General features: G+C 40.2%; 1 protein-coding gene across 5 annotated transcripts in view; it reads right to left on the bottom strand.

Annotated features, from left to right (window-relative positions):
- LOC139563112 (transcriptional enhancer factor TEF-1-like) overlaps positions 1 to 19,938 on the bottom strand; it is a 64,608-nt gene extending 44,670 nt beyond the window's left edge. For all 5 annotated transcript variants that reach the window (XM_071381404.1, XM_071381403.1, XM_071381402.1 and 2 more), the window contains exons 1-2: positions 19,743 to 19,938; positions 19,197 to 19,323 (exon numbers count right to left, since the gene is read on the bottom strand). The gene's annotated coding sequence lies outside the window, so the exon portion shown is untranslated. The remainder of the gene's footprint in view (positions 1 to 19,196; positions 19,324 to 19,742) is intronic.
- Positions 19,939 to 20,220: the final 282 nt, after the last annotated feature.

Genomic DNA, 20,220 nt, shown 5'->3' on the forward strand with positions numbered 1-20,220 from the left:
CATGGCTGAAGTCACTCTGCAGTCATTTGGCTCAGTGATATATCACCCTAAATAATTGACCTTTGTCACTATTTCATAAGGAGCATTTCTCAGGAGACACCTCAATAACCAGATGAATTCTGTGTCCAAGCGGGTGATCACCTCCTTGAGCATTCTGAGGAAATATGAGGTCAATTAGCCAGAGTTTGATGTGTATTTCTTTATGTTTCAATTACTGATAACCCTGTGTTTCGTTGATCTCTCAACATTGACAAGTGAGTCGTTCATGCTGTTTTGAACAGAGTGAGATCATCATTAGAGCATAGCAGTAGACATTGTTTGCTGAAAGTTTGCTTTTAAACACAAGACGAATATCATAGAACACCTTGACCATTCTTCTAATGAAGGTCCTCTAAACTATGGTCACTCAGCTGTCTTAATGGAGAAACAAACACAGGGGCATGTTTGCAAACAGAAAATAAAACACTTCTCTTTCTTGATAGGAGAGAATAGAGGATTTGCTGACTCCCAAGACTTCGGCTTTTCATCCCTAAAACATTTACATGACGAACATAAATCATTGCTGTCCCCTATAGACTTGAGTAATGAAAGGCAAGGGAAAGAAATTCACCAATACAACATGATGTAGCTGAACTGAGCCAAATCCAAATGCACACCATGCCAAGAGCACAGTAACCTAACAGAGTTACAGTGTTGTTAAGAACTTTTTACAGCAATCAAACAAGTGTGTCTCTAATATTTAGTCTATGTTACACAGCCTTATGTATAAATACGCACAGAGGAGAATGTGCCTGGGTGCTTTAGCCATAACAGGTATGCTATGCTGAGCTGGCTGTGTGTTTGGACCGGGAGAGAGACGAGTGTTGTGATTAGTGCAATATGTCTCCAGACGATGCTGAAGTGGTGATGTTTGTCCAGGCCCCAGTGGCAGATGGGAGACAGAGATTAGTCATGCAACAATATACTGTGGCTGGGCTGCTGTCGCTACACCTCGCTCTCAAAGCAGGGAAAGCATTTCAGACATACCCAGAACAAGGACACCATAGGCTACAGACAAATCCCATTCCCACCCAGGGAGAGGCGCTTTCTCTCGATCGTACATCACTCAAAACAAAATAGCCCACCAACAAACATGATCATTTCATCTGGTGTGCACTAACGATGGACTATAAGCAGGTGTTTGCTGCGCACTTTTCAATAAAATGATGGAGCTAGACTGGCAGAGCAACATTGCATTAGCTGCCCTACAGCATGCCTATTAAGCAGAAAGATGCTTAATAAAAATGCAATTGGCTGTAATAACGGAACTGTATGGTAGATGGGAGCTTCTCAATCTGGCTCCATTCATATATTTCTGCGTAATAGTACAAAAATGATGAAACAATACGAACACCTGCAACCTTCAGCAGGTAAAGAGCATTGTGGCTTTTGTGAGTCATTACAGTTAATTGAATGTCTGGAAATGTTTCTGTAAAACTCTAATCAAATTCCCAACTCAACTAAACCCAACTGTTCCAGTCATCATAATGACAAGACTAATGGACAAGAACACAAGACATCAATAAAACCCCACATGAAAAGTATGTGATGACTATAATGCGACCACTTTAAATTAATTTGATAAATTGAATTCCCAAAAATCGAATCAATGATGAAACAACAGCGTGTACTCAAAGCGTGTACTTTTCTCCTCACACATATTCCTGTAACCCTCTTCACATACAATGGATGATTTCTTGCATCGTGTCTACTCTAACATAAAACTGGAAATTCGGATTTCCCTTCTCTAAGGGCCTAACACTGTGGATGGCAAATTCTATGCTTTTAAATCTCAGTGGCACGGTCATAAGCCAGGCCCATGTTTATATAATTTTTTTATTAATGTGCTTATAATATCATAGTGGAGTTCAATAGCTTTCCTCACCAAAAGATTGTGTTCATTGTATCTGTGTGTGTGTTCACAGGTTCTCCTGAGGCTGTACCCCTCTCTGAAAAGTCTCCCCAATCATTTCAGCCAGGATGTGCCCCTACACAGTATATTTCACAACTCACACACACACACACACACACACACACACACACACACAGTTCCAGGATTGGGGATTTGGAACTGTAAAAAAAACGATGGAAGCTTAACAGGATACACCACGTGGCTATTGTTTGATGGCAGGATTTCTTGTATCTGTTCTGGTTGGATGATAAGGCACTGATGTGTCTCATCCATTATTACACAAGAGAGATAAAGAGGGAGAGAGAGAGAGACAGTGAGAGAAAGGGAGAGCGAGAGAGAGAAAGAAAGGGGGGAGAAAGAGAGAGGGAGAGAGGGAGAAAGCGAGAGAGAGAGAGAGACAGTGAGAGAAAGGGAGAGCGAGAGAGAGAGAGAGAGAGAGAGAGAGAGAGAGAGAGAGAGAGAGAGAGAGAGAGAGAGAGAGAGAGAGAGAGAGAGAGAGAGAGAGAGAGAGAGAGAGAGAATTATAAAAAGAAAGTGAGAAAGCAAGAGAGTGATTGAGCGAATCAGGGCAAAAATCAATTTATCAACATGCATAAACAAAGAAAATTACAACTTATACCTCAGAGAGTTCAGTGATACGGTTGAATGGTGGGAACCCGGTTACTGAGATTTCCCGGGATTTACCGCACAAAACCACTCCCTTTTCACGGGATAAATAACTAAGAGAAACCGGTAAATTATAATAAATAATTTATATGAACAGCATGGCGTGAAATGGAACTGTTAAATTAAATGTGATGTCTAAATCTGGCTTCTCTACGGCCTCTGCATGATGAATCAACGCTGAGGGTGGGGGCAGACAGCCCATCTCAATATGGAGCGCACTTCACAATGCATGTAGACCTGTCATCTCATCATGGTAACTCATCATGGTAACAGGTAGGCCTACATTTGCTGCAGCATAGTCTATGTTACAGTAATGTAAAGACCAAATGCACATCTAATTTAACCATCTCCATCTGGCTTTCGGGGGTCAGCTTGTATTTTCAATTGTAAAGTTGATAATTTTTTTAATTGCAGCTGCAGAGTTAAAAAAAAGCCTATCCCTTGAATATCGTTGCTTTAAATCAGTGTACACGCAAGCACTCTCTCGCATTCTGTCTCTCTCCATCTATTCCATTCAAATTGCATCCAAAATATATAATCCTGTTCTAGATTGATATATAGCCCTATATATAGATATCCTAGCCTACTACCTCTTTCAGGTAATACATTCAATGCAGTATTAGCTTTATATTTAGCTAATTAATGATGGGTTATGGCTAATAAGGTTCTAACTTATAGCCTCTGTCTCTTGAGCAATACGCAAGCACCTGTGCTCCGCTGGCCTCTCCTTAAAAAACGCTGCTTAGCGCTTGGAGTCCCATGGAAGAAAATCTACACTAGAATAGCTTGCTGGACAAAATTTTTGTAGCATTTCTTATACCAATAGACTATTCGAAGAAGGACACAAGCTCTTTTTTGCTGAATGTTAAATACAGCAGCCAATAGAACTCAAGGGTAATTTGAAGGAAGAGCGAACGAGCGATGGCGGTAGGCTATAACAGTTATTTATTCAGACCCATAACCATTCAATATTCGTGAAGATAAATGAAAGCCTTCTCTGCATCTAATTCTAGTCCTATATTATTCATGGCTGTCATTAGAATGATGAAGGTAAGGACAACAAAACTTATTTCATTTAACTGTTAAAAGTGAGGAATGAATGAAGCAACTATAGAGAGAGAAAGAGGAGGTAGACTAATAACATTAGGGGAAATATTATGAAAGGTATATATGCGTCAACCTACTAATTTGAAAAATAGGCACTATTATATTTCAAAATTCAAATCAAATTCGCTAACCTATATTTGTACATTTGTAGGCCACATGTGCTGCACCAGAATCGTATGTTCTCCTCTGCTTTATCATGGTTTGAACGATGTGCGTAATTCCAATCCATATAATACAGTATAAAACAATACAGTACAGTAATACCATTTTGTTAGGTTACAGCCGTATTCTAAAATTGATAAAATCGTTTTTCCCCTCATCAATCTACACACAATACCCCATAATGACAAACAAAAACAGGTTTTTAGAAATGTTGCTGATTTATAAAAAAAAACTGAAATATACATTTACATAAGTATTCAGACCCTTTACTCAGTACTTTGTTGAAGCACCTTTGGCAGCGATTACAGCCTCGAGTCTTCTTGGGTATGACACTACAAGCTTGGCACACCAATATTTGGGGAGTTTCTCCCATTCTTCTCTGCAGATCCTCTCAAGCTCTGTCAGGTTGGATGGGGAGCATTGCTGCACAGCTATTTTCAGGTCTCTCCAGTGATCGGTCAGGTTCAATCAAGTTTAATTCCGGCTCTGGTTGTGACATTCAAGGACATTCAGAGACATTCAACTCCTGCGTTGTCTTGGCTGTGTGCTTAGGGTCGTTGTCCTGTTGGAAGGTGAACCTTCGCCTCAGTCTGAGGTCCTGAGAGCTCTGGAGAAGGTTTTCATCAAAGAGCTCTCTGTACTTAGCTCCGTTCATCTTTGCCTCGATCCTAACTAGTCTCCCAGTCCCTGCCGCTGAAAAACATCCCCACAGCATGATTCTGCCACCAGCATGCTCCACCGTAGGTACCGTGCCAGGTTTCCACCAGACGTGATGTTTGGCATTCAGACCAAAGGAGTTCAATCTTGGTTTCATCAGACCAGAGAATCTTGTTTCTCATGGTATGAAAGTCTTTAGGTGCTTTTTGGCAAACTCCAAGCGGGCTGTCATGTGCCTTTTTACTGAGGAGTGGCTTCCGTCTGGCCACTCTACCATAAAGGCCTGATTGGTGCACTGCTGCAGAGATTCTGGAAGGTTCTCCCATCTCCACAGAGGAACTCTGGAGCTCTGTCAGAGTGACCATCGGGTTCTTGGTCACCTCCCTGAACAAGACCCTTCTCCCCCGATTGCTCAGTTTGGGCGAGCTGCCAGCTCTAGGAAGAGTCTTGGTGGTTCCAAACGTCTTCCATTTAAGAATGATGGAGGCCACTGTGTTCTTGGGGACCTTCAATGCTGCAGAAATGTTTTGGTACCCTTCCACAGACCTGTGCCTCTATACATTCCTGTCTTGGCGCTCTACGGACAATTCCTTTGATCTCATGGCTTGGTTTTTGCTCTGACATCCACTGTCAAATGTGGGACCTTATATAGACAGGTGTGTGCCTTTCCAAATCATGTCCAATCAATTGAATTTACCACAGGTGGACTATAATCAAGTTGTAGAAACATCTCAAGAATGATCAATTGAAACAGGATGCACCAAAGCTCGATTTCGAGTCTCATAGCAAAGAGTCTGAATACTTAAGTAAATAAGGCATTTCTGTTTTTTATTTGTAATAAATGTGCAAACATTTCAAAAAACCTGTTTTTGCTTTGTCATTATTGGGTATTGTGTGTAGATTGATGAGGATATTTTTTTTAATCCATTTTAGAATAAGACTGTAATGTAACAAAATGTGGAAAAAGTCAAGGAGTCTGAATACTTTCCGAAAGCACTGTGTGTTTGGATAACGACATTTGGGCTTTTTAGGGCTTGGGCTCATTAAATGTCGTTAATGTAGGGCTCATAAAATGTATTTAATATATGTCTCATCAGGCTCAGGTAGTATCGGGTTTGAATTTTTATGCTGATCAAAGCTCCAATCAAATCCAGACATGCTTTATAATGCTTTTGAATGTCACTTCCGGTTTTGATGGGAAATACCGGGTTTTGTAAACCCTATTCTGTAATAAAACATGACACAAACTATATCATGACTGATATGTTTAGTCCCTAGAGAAGTGAACTGTCTAATCTGGGTGCTTGCCAAAAACCCGCTTACTGGAACTCCAAAGGCGATAGCGCTATCCAAAGATACAAAGACTCGGCTCACTGCACTAGTAATATAGGATGGACAATTCAAAAGATGTTGACAATCATAGAATTTCACTTTTTACGTGTCACGCTCTCTCAAGGTCATTGGAAAAGATGGAGGAAAGAGATTTCCCAAAACAAAGGAAACCACTACAGAACAAAGTTTGAGATTGTCAAATGTATAACATTCAGAAGAGGGAGACATTCTTCACATAATTGAAAGTTTTCATGTGTCCTGCTTTTCCTTAGGAATGACAATACAACTACAACAATATTACTTTTGGACAGATAATAAACATCTACACTGAGTATACAAAACATTAGGAACGCCTTCCTAATATTGAGTTGTCAGGGGATGTTGACTCCAATGCTTCCCACAGTTGTGTGAAGTTGATTGGATATCCTTTGGGTGGTGGACCATTCTTGATACACACGGGAAACTGTTGAGCGTGAAAAACCCAGCAGCATTGCAGTTCTTGACACAAACCGGTGCGCCTCGCACCTACTACCATACCACGTACAAAGGAACTTAAATATTTTGTCTACCCAATCACCCTCTGATTTGCACACATACACAATCCATGTCTTAATTGTCTCAAGACTTTAAAATCATGTTTTAACCTGTCTCCTCGCCTTCATATACACTGATTGAAGTGGATTTAACAAGTGACATCAATAAGGGATCATAGCTTTCACCGGGATTCACCTGGTCAGTTTATGGCATGGAAAAAGCAGGTGTTCCTAATATTTTATACACTCTGATTCCAATGTCTTTGTAACCCTAGTAAACTCCCAAGCCAAATCCTATATGGCTTGGTTTGACATTTCATTTACGATACAACTATGTTGAGTACATTCCAACCCATATGTTTTAAATCAACCTTCTTGTGAATAAGGTTATTGCCAAGGATTACGAATAAGGTTATTGCATCAATTCAAAAGGATTTCTACAAACTACAATATTAAAATGTCTATTCAATTAAGCTAACCTAAAAATAACCAATTTCAACCTCCACCGACCCTTCACATTTATATGGCACACATCTGTGTGAGAGTGTGCATATTTTGTTGTGTCTGCTCACTCCTTGATGAGTGGGTCCGGGTTCTTTTATTCCTGCAGAAGACTCTGTGGTAGTGGGAATCGTTATCACCTCATCACACAGGCTGTCATGGAACAGACCCATCTCCTTGTTAATTCCTGTTACTGGAGATCATAGACTCCACATATCCCCAGGACACCATGTTACACCTTGTTTATCACAAAACGTCCAGTAGCCACCAGGCCCACAAGGAAGAACAGCCATTACTGATGCTGTTAGAAGGTACTTTTTAACTCTGCATTGTTGGGAATGGGCTCGTAAGTAAGCTTTTCACTGTAAAGTCTACTACACCTGTTGTATTTGGCGCATGTGACCATTCAAATTTGATTTGATTTAGAAGGTAATAATGTGATAAATAGAGAACTAAAAGATGTTAGGAATTAGTAAATACATTATTTTCGTGTTAAATACTTCTGAAACATGGATTGAGTGACTGCACCACAGAATTCATGCTCAAAACTAAATATGCCCAGATTCCATCTCTCCATCTCTGTCCTCAGATGCCAGGTCTTCAACACCATGTGGCATCAATCAGGTTGAAGGTTCTCCCATCTCCACAGAGGTACTCTTGAGCCATTACTGTCCTGAGATGTGAGAGGTCCATGGGGACTGTGAGGCTTCCTATTGAGCTGGTCTCCTAGTGTCTGAGAATCTGAACACTAATTATCCCGGCCAGAGAGAGGTAGGAATGTCACCTGTAGAAACACTTGGGGCCTTAACAGATAATTGCATACTCCTATCACACCAAGGTCGGAACCATGGAAATGGTCTTATTAGCGAGATAAGGACGAAAGCGGGCAACAAGCGAATGCATTGGCAAGGGTTGGGCCATAGTTGTGACATGGCATTATGGGAGATGACACTTATCGGCAGATTACATAAACCACACTCGTTCACGCTAAGTTGGAATCCAGCTCCTTAAATTAAAAGAACCCATTTCACCGATCATACAGACCTGGGTAATGAAATAGCAGATGAGAGGTCTCAAATGTAATTTTCCATGTGGAGTCCTTTTGTGCTGTTATCTCAGAGGGTGCAATAATGATCCTGTGAATAGCTTTTGCGCACCCCATAATGACCCCTAGTAGTTAAGCCTGCACTGTGGAGAACTATAATTACCATGTGATTACAAAACTAAATGGTCGCTGTGAGTTTTAAAGGCGTACCATGGGCTTCGGCTAATTATTTCAGTAATGTTGAATGTATGCCAAAGCCCTCATGTTTGGAACAAAACGTATCCAATTATGCATATTACCATGATGGGACATTACTGAGATTCCATTTACAGTTTGCTTCATCAAAACATGTTCATTGTAACTGGAATGGCATGTATCAAGAATGACGAGCAGGAACCCTTTCTGTACGGTATGGACCTTGAGATATAAAGTAATAGAACATTTATGAAATGATACAATTCAAACATTCAGAAAGCTTGTCTTTACATTTCTTAGATGAACACACCCAGCAACATAGAAATAAGAGGCTTCTTCTGTTGGACATCTATTCTTTCTGAAACAGGCACGATATTTGTTCTGCTGTAGCCTCTTTAAGGAGAGGAAAATGACAAGGTGTGCAGGGGAACACAAGAATGTCTTGCCGTACACAGGGACAAACCGATTGATCTACGTAGTATTGGATTTTTCTCCAGGTTTCATGAATAAATCTACTGGGTATGGAGTGCTGATAAATGAATGAACAAGGTTTTCAATACCAATCTCCCAATGCAGAGAGCAAACGGTTCAGTAGAGTAGCTCGGTAATGCTCCCTCTGTTATTGGCAACGGCCAAGCGTTTATTTCATGCCTCTTTAAACCAGCAGGCTTGGGTGCAGTGAATCTGTCTGATAATATCCCACTCAAATGTGAGGCCTGGAGCCCGCCGACCAGCGCCCGACCAACGGGCCGCCCGCTCGGGGATCAATCTCTACTCGGTAGAGAATGGGATTGATTTACAGGCACTGTCAAAGAAGCTCTCCCAGTCCCCACCTGCCTCACGACGTATCAGAATCAAGTAGCACCTTCTAGACCTGGGCATCACATCAGATACAGTGGGAGTGCAGGGGACCAGTTTCCATCAGTCTTTTACTGTAGATGTCTACTCAGAAAATTAGCAAATGATCTGCTAAAAAATGTGCCCATGATATATTCTTCACATCAGAAATTATGAACTACAAATCCATGACATAAAAACATGCTATCCAACCGCAACAATGTTGGAAATCAATGCATTCGACGCAATAAACTTCTGTTTGTCAAAAATATGCAGGGCATTCCAACGTCTGCACATGGTCGCGTCACACTAGTGAGGAGAGAAGGGGGAGCGCATAAAGCGCAGGAAATTAAAGCTGTAAATAAACGTCCGGCAGATAAAGGATCCCCTGACAGTTATGAGAGCAGAGCAGTCTGGAGGCTTCAGGCTGGGCGCGGGCTCAGTCAGGACACTGTGGATAGGCATGAAAAAACTAATCAGTGATGAGCATGAAGACCACCATCTGCATCCAGCTCCTCCACACCACACTCACCATCACAGATGCCTCCATCTCAGGAAGGATGTCTGTTTGGGCCTCCATCTGCCATAAACCAGCCCCTACTACCAAGGTGCTACCGGTAGAAAGGTAAAATTGAATTTTCTAGAAACTATTTTGTTTGCTGTTCATTGTGTGGCGGACGCTGTCCAGTTTATTGGTACTTAAAGGAAAGCTTGGCCAGATGTGACACATCGTTCCCATGAAGCTCCAAGGTAATTTGATGGAGAAAATTCCATGTTGACCCGACTTAGTTAAGTACATATTGAGTCACTGTATGAAACAAATACCATATAAATCTGCCAGTGCCAGTGTCAAACAAAAGCTCAAACCTCACTCAAGGTTTTCTCAAACTCTGATTTACTCAACTGAATTTTTCATCCAACTTCAGCACAAAGCTTTAATTCATTTCAAGAGCTTTTCCAATTAAGCAAGCAGTATACACAAACAAAAAAACATTGAACTATTGAAAGAAACTAAGTTTCACATTGACAATGATCATTACCGTATTTGAAGCCCAAAATGTAAGGCGGGGAACTCTATTGAAGTGCTTACCTTGTAATATAATTTATTTGTCAGGGCAAAACGACACCAAAACACAACTTTGTCAGAACATTTTGAGACAACATTTTCAATAAATGCAAGAAATGTCTCAACATGCTGTAGTCCATAGCCACATCCAGCATCAACGCAAAAATGGATCAAAGGAATATGTGTGGTCCTCAGACAGAGCAATTAAACTGTTTATGAGGTGCAATCATATTAGGCCAATGTATCCCAGCTTTCCCAGCCAAACATGCTTACAGAAGTATTTACATACACATAGATCTAAGCCGTAAAGAAACTTATGAATGCTGTGCTTCGGGCTAGAGTTCAAACTCTTTCACTGGGCACAGGGTGCATACTAATGTTGGGAGCTCACCCAAAGTCTATCTGAGCCTCGGCTGAATCCAGGACAGCTTCAGGGCAGAGCGAGCCTGCCTGATCTCTGTCGGCCATGATAACAATACAGCAGCCATTAATGAAAGGCCTTGTAGGGATTTATTACAAGAGAGGACTGGGGAATACAGTGCCAGAGAGCCTGGACAGCCCACATTTGAATACAGACCACAAATTATAAACAGTTTCAGTAAATGAAGTGACTGAGGGCCTTTGTTCCACAGGCGTACATCTTCCTATTGCTAGTGGGCACTAAACCACTAGCATAGCCTGCACTGGGAAAGGAAGTTATTGAAGCCTGGATTTCCTGATTTCGACTGTGGCCAACAGCTTGAAGGTTTATAGTGGTTTCAGGAACTGACTCATCTAATGATTCATGGATTAGATATTGCTTCTCATGTGTGTCTGGTCATGTGGTAACTCGTTTAAATGACTTTTTCTCATGCAAAAAAGAAGAGTTAGGAGAATGTGAAAGTGGGGAAGGTACTTATAACAATTTCCCAATAACTTCCAAATCACTACAGTTTAGTAAGACGTGATTAAGACAGAATTTGTATCAACATTATTTGCTTTCCTGAGAAACTGACTGAGGCTGACATATGGTACGAATTATGAGACTATAATTGTAAAGTGCTGAAACAGTGGTTTCTTTACTGTATGACTTCTAAAGATGAGGAAAGCTCTTACATTTTATGTTTCTCTTTCCTTCTTATTTTCCCCAGATTTCCTGCAACAGTATGGCAGTGTAATGCTCTACAACTTTGTTTTATAAGGTTTCATTGACTCTTTGACTTATCTAGAGAGAAAGTGCTTTGGTCCTTTTGAAAATGAACATATGATGAGGTAACGGTCAATATACCAATAGACAAAGCGGGACAAACAAATGAATACAAAAGCTGTTTTCCATAATTATACATATGGAGAAAAAGTGAATTACACTTGCAAAGGTGGTTGACAAGGCCAAAGTGCACTCTAGCTGGCAGTCATTTTATGACTGCAGTCCTGAAGCAGATTTACTTAGATGACGTCAGTGGCTTTGAGCCAGCTTTCCCTTTTTGGTGGCACTCTACATTGGCCTCTCTGAGGCATTACTGAAACTGTTGAGCAGCAGACCATACTGCAAAATTCTCTTTCTAGAACAGAATTTACATCAGGGTACAGAGTGACTGGAACCCAGCAGTACGGTAGTGTGTTTTAGCGAAGCATGCTATCCGATCACAGACACAATGATGTGACGATGAGTCCCTCCCCTGCTAAATGTCTGGATGTAATTACACAATTAACGACCCTGTGTCCAGATTCAATTACAGATCACATCTCTTTTACTCGCCCTACTCCTCTTGTTTTGTGTAGCTTTAACAAAAGCAGCATCCTTTCATTTCATCAATTCTTCCCTTGATTAGATAAAGGAATGCTTTGTGCCATTCAGATTCCCACAAGGCATTTCTCAGACTGTTATCATACAGGAATATAAAATATTTGTTGGGTATTCCTAATTTTGCTTTTGATTTGTTTAGGCATTTATTCCTAACAGCTGTTTCCATTTCTTAAAGAATGCAACAAATGTAAGAGGATCGAACAAGAATAGATTTTCTGAAGAAAATAAATGTCTTCCATGCCAACCTATACTACTAAATAAATATATAAAATGGCATTGTGAAGGAAAACTTGATATGTGGCACCAGCCCAAGTACAATCCCCCTGCACAAAACCAACACACTCAAACATCCAACGGTTTCCATGGCATTCTTTTCTCCTATGATAACTCTTAATTAGTTTTGACCGCAGATGGATTTTAATAGGAAATTACGACTTAGTAGAATATTAAAACGACAGGACGTGCCTGTTTGCTTTGGGCTGTATCCCACTACAGTTTACATCTTCACAAAGACCCATGACCACAGAGGGAAAAACCAGCTTGCTGATTGTAAATGATGTGGTGATGCCCATGTGTGGTTCAGTCACACCTACTGATGCCTTGACTAGGTGAACTTGTTTACAATACTATGAATGTATTTGTTGATCGCTTCAACATTTATGCTTAGTAAACCTTGAAGTACAATTCTAGGCCAGGAATTTCATGGTAAGACGAAATCACGTATGTGCACAAATACACATACACGCGCTCACTTACAATAACACACACACACACTATCCTACAACAGCTGGTGAATAAAATATGAAGCATATTAAATGATATTGATAAAGCAAGGGAACAGATAGCTTATCGGAAGCATACAAGAGCCATATGGTGCCAAAGCCAGTACAGCCTGTTTTTGACATAACAATGGCCTGGCCAGGACGTAGAACCACAAGTTGACTAATGGTCATTGGCATGAAATCTCAGAGCAGTACAAGCTAGAGCAAATGTTGATATTTGCATTTTTTCATACAGGTGCAGAAAATGACCCAAGCAGATGTCAATGAGAACGGGCTTGTTTGCACTCAGCAGCTCAACAGCCTCGCACACACTCAGTCTTGACAACAGGAAAGACAATGGGTCTCTCTGCTCCCAGAAGTAATCCAATCCACTCAATGCCTCAGCAATGCACATATTCTCTCCACATTTCACAAGTGAAAGACTATATTCTTCTTTTCCCGGCCCTGAGTCTTCCACATTCTTAGCCAAAACATTACAGCGGTGGGATCTATAAAAAGGCATGTGTATTCAGAGAGAGGTGGTCTGCGTACAACTACTGCATGTTGAGGTTCAAAAACTCACATCTTTGAGCATGTTTTAAAGTTAGAATCCTTAGTTGCTACATCCATTTTTTAAATGATAAATTAATGATATACCGTACATTCGAATAGTATTCAGACCTCTTGACTTTTTCCACATTTTGTTACATTACAGCCTTATTCTAAAATGTATTAAATTGTTTTTCCCCTCATCAATCTTCACACAATACCCCATAATGACAAAGCAAAAACAGGTTTTTATAATTTTTTGCAAATTTATTGAAACAAAAAAACTGAAATATCAAATTTACATAAGTATTCAGACCATTTACTCTGTACTTTGTTGAAGCACCTTTGGCAGCGATTACAGCCTCGAGTCTTCTTGGGTATGACGCAACAAGCTTGGCATACCTGTATTTGGGGAGTTTATCCCATTCTCTGCAGATCCTCTCAAGCTCTGTCAGGTTGGACAGGGAGCATTGCTGCACAGCTATTTTCAGATCTCTCCAGAGATGTTCGATCAGGTTCATGTCCGAGCTCTGTCTGGGCCACTCAAGGACATTCAGAGAATATATATATATTTTTTAATGTATTTCACCTTTATTTAACCAGGTAGGCCAACTGAGAACAAGTTCTCATTTACAACTGCGACCTGGTCAAGATAAAGCAAAGGAGTGCGACAAAAAAACTACAACACAGAGTTACACATGGGATAAACAAACGTAAAGTCAATAACACAATAGAAAATCTGTATACAGTGTGTGCAAATGAAGCCACTCCTGCATTGTCTTGGCTGTGTGCTTAGGGTCATTGTCCTGTTTGTAGGTTAACCTTCGACCCGGTCTGAGATCCTGAGCGCTCTGGAGCAGGTTTTCATCAAGGATCTCTCTGTACTTGGCTCCGTTCATCTTTGCCTCGATCCTGACTAGTCTCCCAGTCCATGCCGCTGATAAACATCCCCACAGTACTATGCTGCCACCACCATGCTTCACCGTAGGGATGATGTCAGGTTTCCTCCAGACGTGACGTTTGGCATTCAGGCCAAAGAGTTCAATTTTGGTTTCATCAGACTAAAACATCTTGTTTCTCATGGTCTGAGAGTGTTTAGGTGTCTTTTGGCAAACTCCAAGAAGGCTGTCACGTGCCTTTTACTGAGGAGTGGCTTCCGCCTGGTCACACTACCATAAAGGCCTGATCGGTGGAGTGCTGCAGAGATGGTTGTCCTTCTGGAAGGTTCTCCCATCTCCACTGAGGAACTCTAGAGCTCTGTCAGAGTGACCAACGGTTTCTTTGTTACCTCCCTGACCAAGACCCTTCTCCCCCAATTGCTAAGTTTGGCCAGGCGGCCAGCTCTAGGAAGAGTCTTGGTTGTTACAAACGTGTTCCATTTAAGAATGATGGAGGCCACTGTGTTCTTGGGGACCTTCATTACAGCAGAAATGTTTTGGTACCCTTGGTTTTTGATCTGACATACACTGTCAACTGTGGGACCTTATAAACACAGGTGTGTGCTTTTCCAAATCATGTTCAATCAATTTAATTTTCCACAGGTGGACTCAAATCAAGTTGTAGAAACATCTCAAGGATGATCAATGGAAAGAGGATGCACCGGAGCTCAATTTCGAGTCTCATAGCAAAGGGTCTGAATACTTTGTCATTATGGGGCATTGTGTGTAGATTGCTGAGAAAAAAACATATATTTAATTAATTTTAGAATAAGGCTGTAACCTAACAAAATGTGGAAAAAGTCAAGGGGTCGGAATACTTTCCGAAGGCACTGTATACCCATGGATTCTTGAAGAATATAACTTACAGTTGAAGTCGGAAGTTTACATACAACTTAGCCAAACACATTTAAATTAAGTTTTTCACAATTCCTGTCATTTAATCCTAGTAAAAATGCCCTGTCTTAGGTCAGTTAGGATCACCACTTTATTTTAAGAATGTGAAATGTCAGAATAATAGTAGAGAGAATGATTTATTTCAGCTTTTATTTTTTTCATCACATTCCCAGTGGGTCAGAAGTTTACATACACTTAATTAGTATTTGGTAGCATTGCAAAAAATTGTTTAACTTGGGTCAAACTGTTTCGGGTAGCCTTCCAAAAGCTTCCCACAATAAGTTGGGTGAATTTTGGCCCATTCCTCCTTACAGAGTTGGTGTAACTGTAGGCCTCCTTGCTCGCACACACTTTTTCAGTTCTGCCCACAAATGTTCTATGGGATTGAGGTCAGGGCTTTGTGATGGCCACTCCAATACCTTGACTTTGTTGTCCTTAAGCCATTTTTCCACAACTTTGGAAGTATGCTTGGGGTCATTGTCCATTTGGAAGACCCATTTGCGACCAAGCTTTAACTTCCTGACTGATGTCTTGAGATGTTGCTTCAATATATCCACATCATTTTCCTGCCTCATGATGAAATCTATTTTGTGAAGTGCACCAGTCCCTCCTGCAGCAAAGCACTCCCACAACATGATGCTGCCACCCCCGTGCTTCACGGTTGGGATGGTGTTCTTCGGCTTGCAAGCCTCCCCCTTTTTCCTCCAAACATAACGATGGTCATTATGGCCAAACAGTTCCATTTTTGTTTCATCAGACCAGAGGACATTTCTCCAAAAAGTACGATCTTTGTCCCCATGTGCAGTTGCAAACCGTAGTCTGGCTTTTTTATGGCGGTTTTGGATCAGTGGCTTCTGCCTTGATGAGCGGCCTTTCAGGTTATGCCGATATAGGACTCGTTTTACTGTGGATATAGATCATTTTGTACCTGTTTCCTCCAGCATCTACACAAGGGGCTTTGCTGTTGTTCTGGGTTTGATCTGCACTTTTCGCACCAAAGTACATTCATCTCTTGGAGACAGAATGAGTCTCCTTCCTGAGTGGTATGACGGCTGCGTGGTCCCATGGTGTTTATACTTGCGTACCATTGTTTCTTACAGATGAACGTGGTACCTTCAGTTTGTTAACAAGAAATTTGTGGAGTGGTTTAAAAATGAGTTTTAATGACTCCAACCTAAGTGTATGTAAACTCAACAAGGAAGAAGCCACTGATCCAAAACCGCCATAAAAAAAGCCAGACTACGGTTTGCAACTGCACATGGGGACAAAGATCGTACTTTTTGGAGAAATGTCCTCTGGTCTGATGAAACAAAAATGGAACTGTTTGGCCATAATGACCATCGTTGTGTTTGGAGGAAAAAGGGGGAGGCTTGCAAGCCGAAGAACACCATCCCAACCGTGAAACATGGGGGTGGCAGCATCATGTTGTGGGGGTGCTTTGCTGCAAGAGGGACTGGTGCACTTAACAAAATAGATGGCATCATGAGGCAGGAAAATTATGTGGATATATTGAAGCAACATCTCAAGACATCAGTCAGGAAGTTAAAGCTTGGTTGCAAATGGGTCTTCCAAATGGACAATGACCCCAAGCATACTTCCAAAGATGAGGAAAAATGGCTTAAGGACAACAAAGTCAAGGTATTGGAGTGGCCATCACAAAGCCCTGACCTCAATCCCATAGAAACTTTGTGGGCAGAACTGAAAAAGCGTGTGCGAGCAAGGAGGCCTACAAACCTGACTCAGTTACACCAACTCTGTCAGGAGGAATGGGCCAAAATTCACCCAACTTATTGTGGGAAGCTATTGGAAGGCTACCCAAAACGTTTGACCCAAGTTAAACAATTTAAAGGCAATGCTACCAAATACTAATTCAATGTACAGTATGTAAACTTCTGACCCACTGGGAATGTGATGAAAAAAATAAAAGCTGAAATAAATCATTCTCTCTACTATTATTCTGACATTTCACATTCTTAAAATAAAGTGGTGATCCTAACTGACCTAAGACATGGAATTTTTATTAGGATTAAATGTCAGGAATTGTGAAAAACTGAGTTTAAATGTATTTGGCTAGGGTGTATGTAAACTTCAGACTTCAACTGTACCTGTCCGATGAGTCAATGGGGCTAAATGAATGTTATAACAAAAAACTATGCGAAACTTATGTTCAGAAATGGGGGAGGAAGGGCTTAGTAGGCTACAGTCTATCCGTGTTAAATGCCAAGTTCAAAATACCTGCAATACATCTGATATACATTATTGAATGCCTCTGTAGCATATTGCCATAATGTACATTGACTTGTTATTTTTTTATTAATCTTATATGTTTATGTGGTTGGGGTTCAACATAAATTTAGATGGTATTACTTTTGAAAAAGAGAAATTCCAAATAATTATAATAATTCTTAACTTCACACACACTTGGGGTTCAATTGATATCATCTGGTAAAATGGGAATTCATAAGCCCAATTTCAAAAGCAAAAACACATGGAGTCAAGCAAAGACAATACACAATTCTTGCACTTGAAAATGCCATGCAGGCTAATGTCCAACAGGTATACTTGTTGCATAAGCAGAAAACAAAGCATCTATTGCTGGTCCTGATTTCCCACCTACAGCAAGCAGCTTTACTTCTCAACATCATGACATATCAGGCGTTAAGTCTGATAGAAGTCAACCTATTTAATGTAGTAAATTATAATAGCATAGTTAGAGGAATCAACAAATAACACATTGTATCTTCCTGGCCCCTATTTTCAAGGGAGACAAACTGAAATATAAGATGATTATTAACTGCAAGAAATAAGTTTTTCCCCAATCACACAATAGGGTTAACCCTAACTTGTATTAAGAGCTGAATTCCACTCCATAGCAGAGAACTTGCACAGCCAAAGAATACCCTCATGCAGTTAGGTTTATTTAGTTACGAAGGAAGTGTATATCACCATGCATCAAAATAACCAAGACATTTCACCTTCTATATTCACCAACAAGCATATACAGTTATAATTGAAAGGTTTACATTCTTTGAGATACTATAAACAACACTATAAGTGAATTACACAATAATTACATAGGTCTACTCTATAAAATATATTTGCTTAAATATCAGACAACCTATATTGGAATTGTATCTGATGTTGTGACCTTGATGACGATTAGAATTTGGTTTAAGTGAGGGCAGTCAGGCTACATAACCTATTCATATTCATGTTTCAAAGCTCTGCAATAGCATCAGCGCAAACCACTACATCCACATAGCCTACAATAAAAGGCAATGCAAAGTTTCCTGCAACAAATTCATCCTTAAAATAGCAACAGCTGAGCATCTGTGTAACCTATAGGTAATTCATGTATATTACGAAATTCTAAAGGAATAGAAAGCTCCATAATCTTCCTTAACCTTGATCAAGACTTTCCTGAGATTAACAGACTAACGTTATTGACCTGTATTTAATAGGCATCGGATCACACGGTTTCTTCGGACGCGATGAAACTTTGTAAAACATAGAAGTGTTCTTGGCTATATAATGCAACCCCAGTCCCTGTGACTTACTCAGATTTTAGCTAAGCTGGAAACAATGTATGCCAAAAAAAGGCGGATATGGAAAACAAGGATCGAACAGAGCGATGAAGCAGACATAAACATAGCTCAGAGCCCACAATAACCTACTTGTAAGAATTTATTTTTGAAATAGTTCAAATCTATATTGAATTATCAATTGTTTAAAAACTAAACAGACAAATAGAGTTGCAAATAAGAACTGGGTAGCAATGGTCTTTTTTCTTTTTCTTTTTTGCAACGTTTCAACAGTGTCCGAAAGCCAAGAAAAACCTAGCTTTGAATCCAAACAGATATCAAATGTTTTCATCCACTATGTCTAGAACACCAAAATTATGTAATAACATTTTCAGATTAATTTGTAAATGCAACAGATTGTGCTTTATCAATTATATTCTCTAAAAGTATGTTGCCCGGCCCACTATCCTACACTGTGAGGGCACATGGGCAATGTGTGTTTAAATGTAGGCTAATATGTGTTTAAATGTAGGCCATAATAGTCTACTGTCAAAGATGATCAAAAGTTATTATCTTAAAAGACACATTTAATAAATTCGGCAACATTGATGGATCTCATATGGAAAATGGAATGCGAAGAATTTGATGGAATTTTTGTAGCCTAAACCTGATAAAATAACAAAATATATACTTACAGTGACTTCAAGGGACGATGGATAAAATACACGACCAAAGGTGTTGGAGCAACAAGTCTTTCAGCAGAATGTTTTTGCACTGCTCCGAAAATGTTCCACTGAAATCTCCAACTCCCGGCTGAGCCAACTAAGGAGAAGAAAACAGCAACATTTTGATCCGTCATCTTGTCCAAAATTGTCATTCATAAAATAATGTACGTCCAATCGTATCCGGAATCCTGTTAGGAGTTTGAGGTTCATGCACTGGACTTACTGTGATATAATAGGGCGTATGGTCGGGCTTCTTTACAAAAATGTGAAAAATGTCAAAGATATTCGTGTCAGTCGAATACAACACTGAGTGGACAAAGTGAAAGCACCCTGTTGCAACAGCGACAAGAAACAGCAACCTAAAATCTCACCGACACACTTTTATAGTAATATAAAAATATGCCCACTCATTCTAATACCATACATTACTTCTTATTTCTAATGAAAGGCGCAACTTCATCATAACAGTGTTAGTCTGCAACCATTTTGCATATCATTAACTACATTGAAACTTACCTCAAACACCTCCGTTATTGTTATTTGTAATACAATTCGTCCCCCTTTGTTTGTCTATTGTGGGATATTATATTTTTTGTAAACTGTGTAAAGTTATTGTTGTGTTTCTGGGCCAGCCGGATATGTGTACGTGAATCGACAGCGCACGGACAGAGATGCGAAGAATGCTCGGAATGAGAACAGGAATGAAATGAACGCGAAGAGCGAGTTTGCATTGGGGCGGAGCAAAGGTGGCGTCATCCCGAACCGAACAGCCCTAGATTATGGTAGATAGGAGGGACAAGGCGGGAAAAAAAAACAAGCAGAATGATCTCACAGTACACGTCGAATTCAAATTGGTGGGAGAAAGAAGAGGGAATTTCTTTGTGGAGTTAGTTCATTCTATTGTAATCATCTACCTCAACAAAGCTGAATAAAAGTACAAGTATGATACCTTCATCCCAACCATATCAGTCATTTGAAATGTTGTTGCTTGATA

The sequence above is a fragment of the Salvelinus alpinus genome, chromosome 33 (genome assembly GCF_045679555.1).
Source record: "Salvelinus alpinus chromosome 33, SLU_Salpinus.1, whole genome shotgun sequence".
In the NCBI taxonomy this organism is placed as follows: domain Eukaryota; kingdom Metazoa; phylum Chordata; class Actinopteri; order Salmoniformes; family Salmonidae; genus Salvelinus; species Salvelinus alpinus.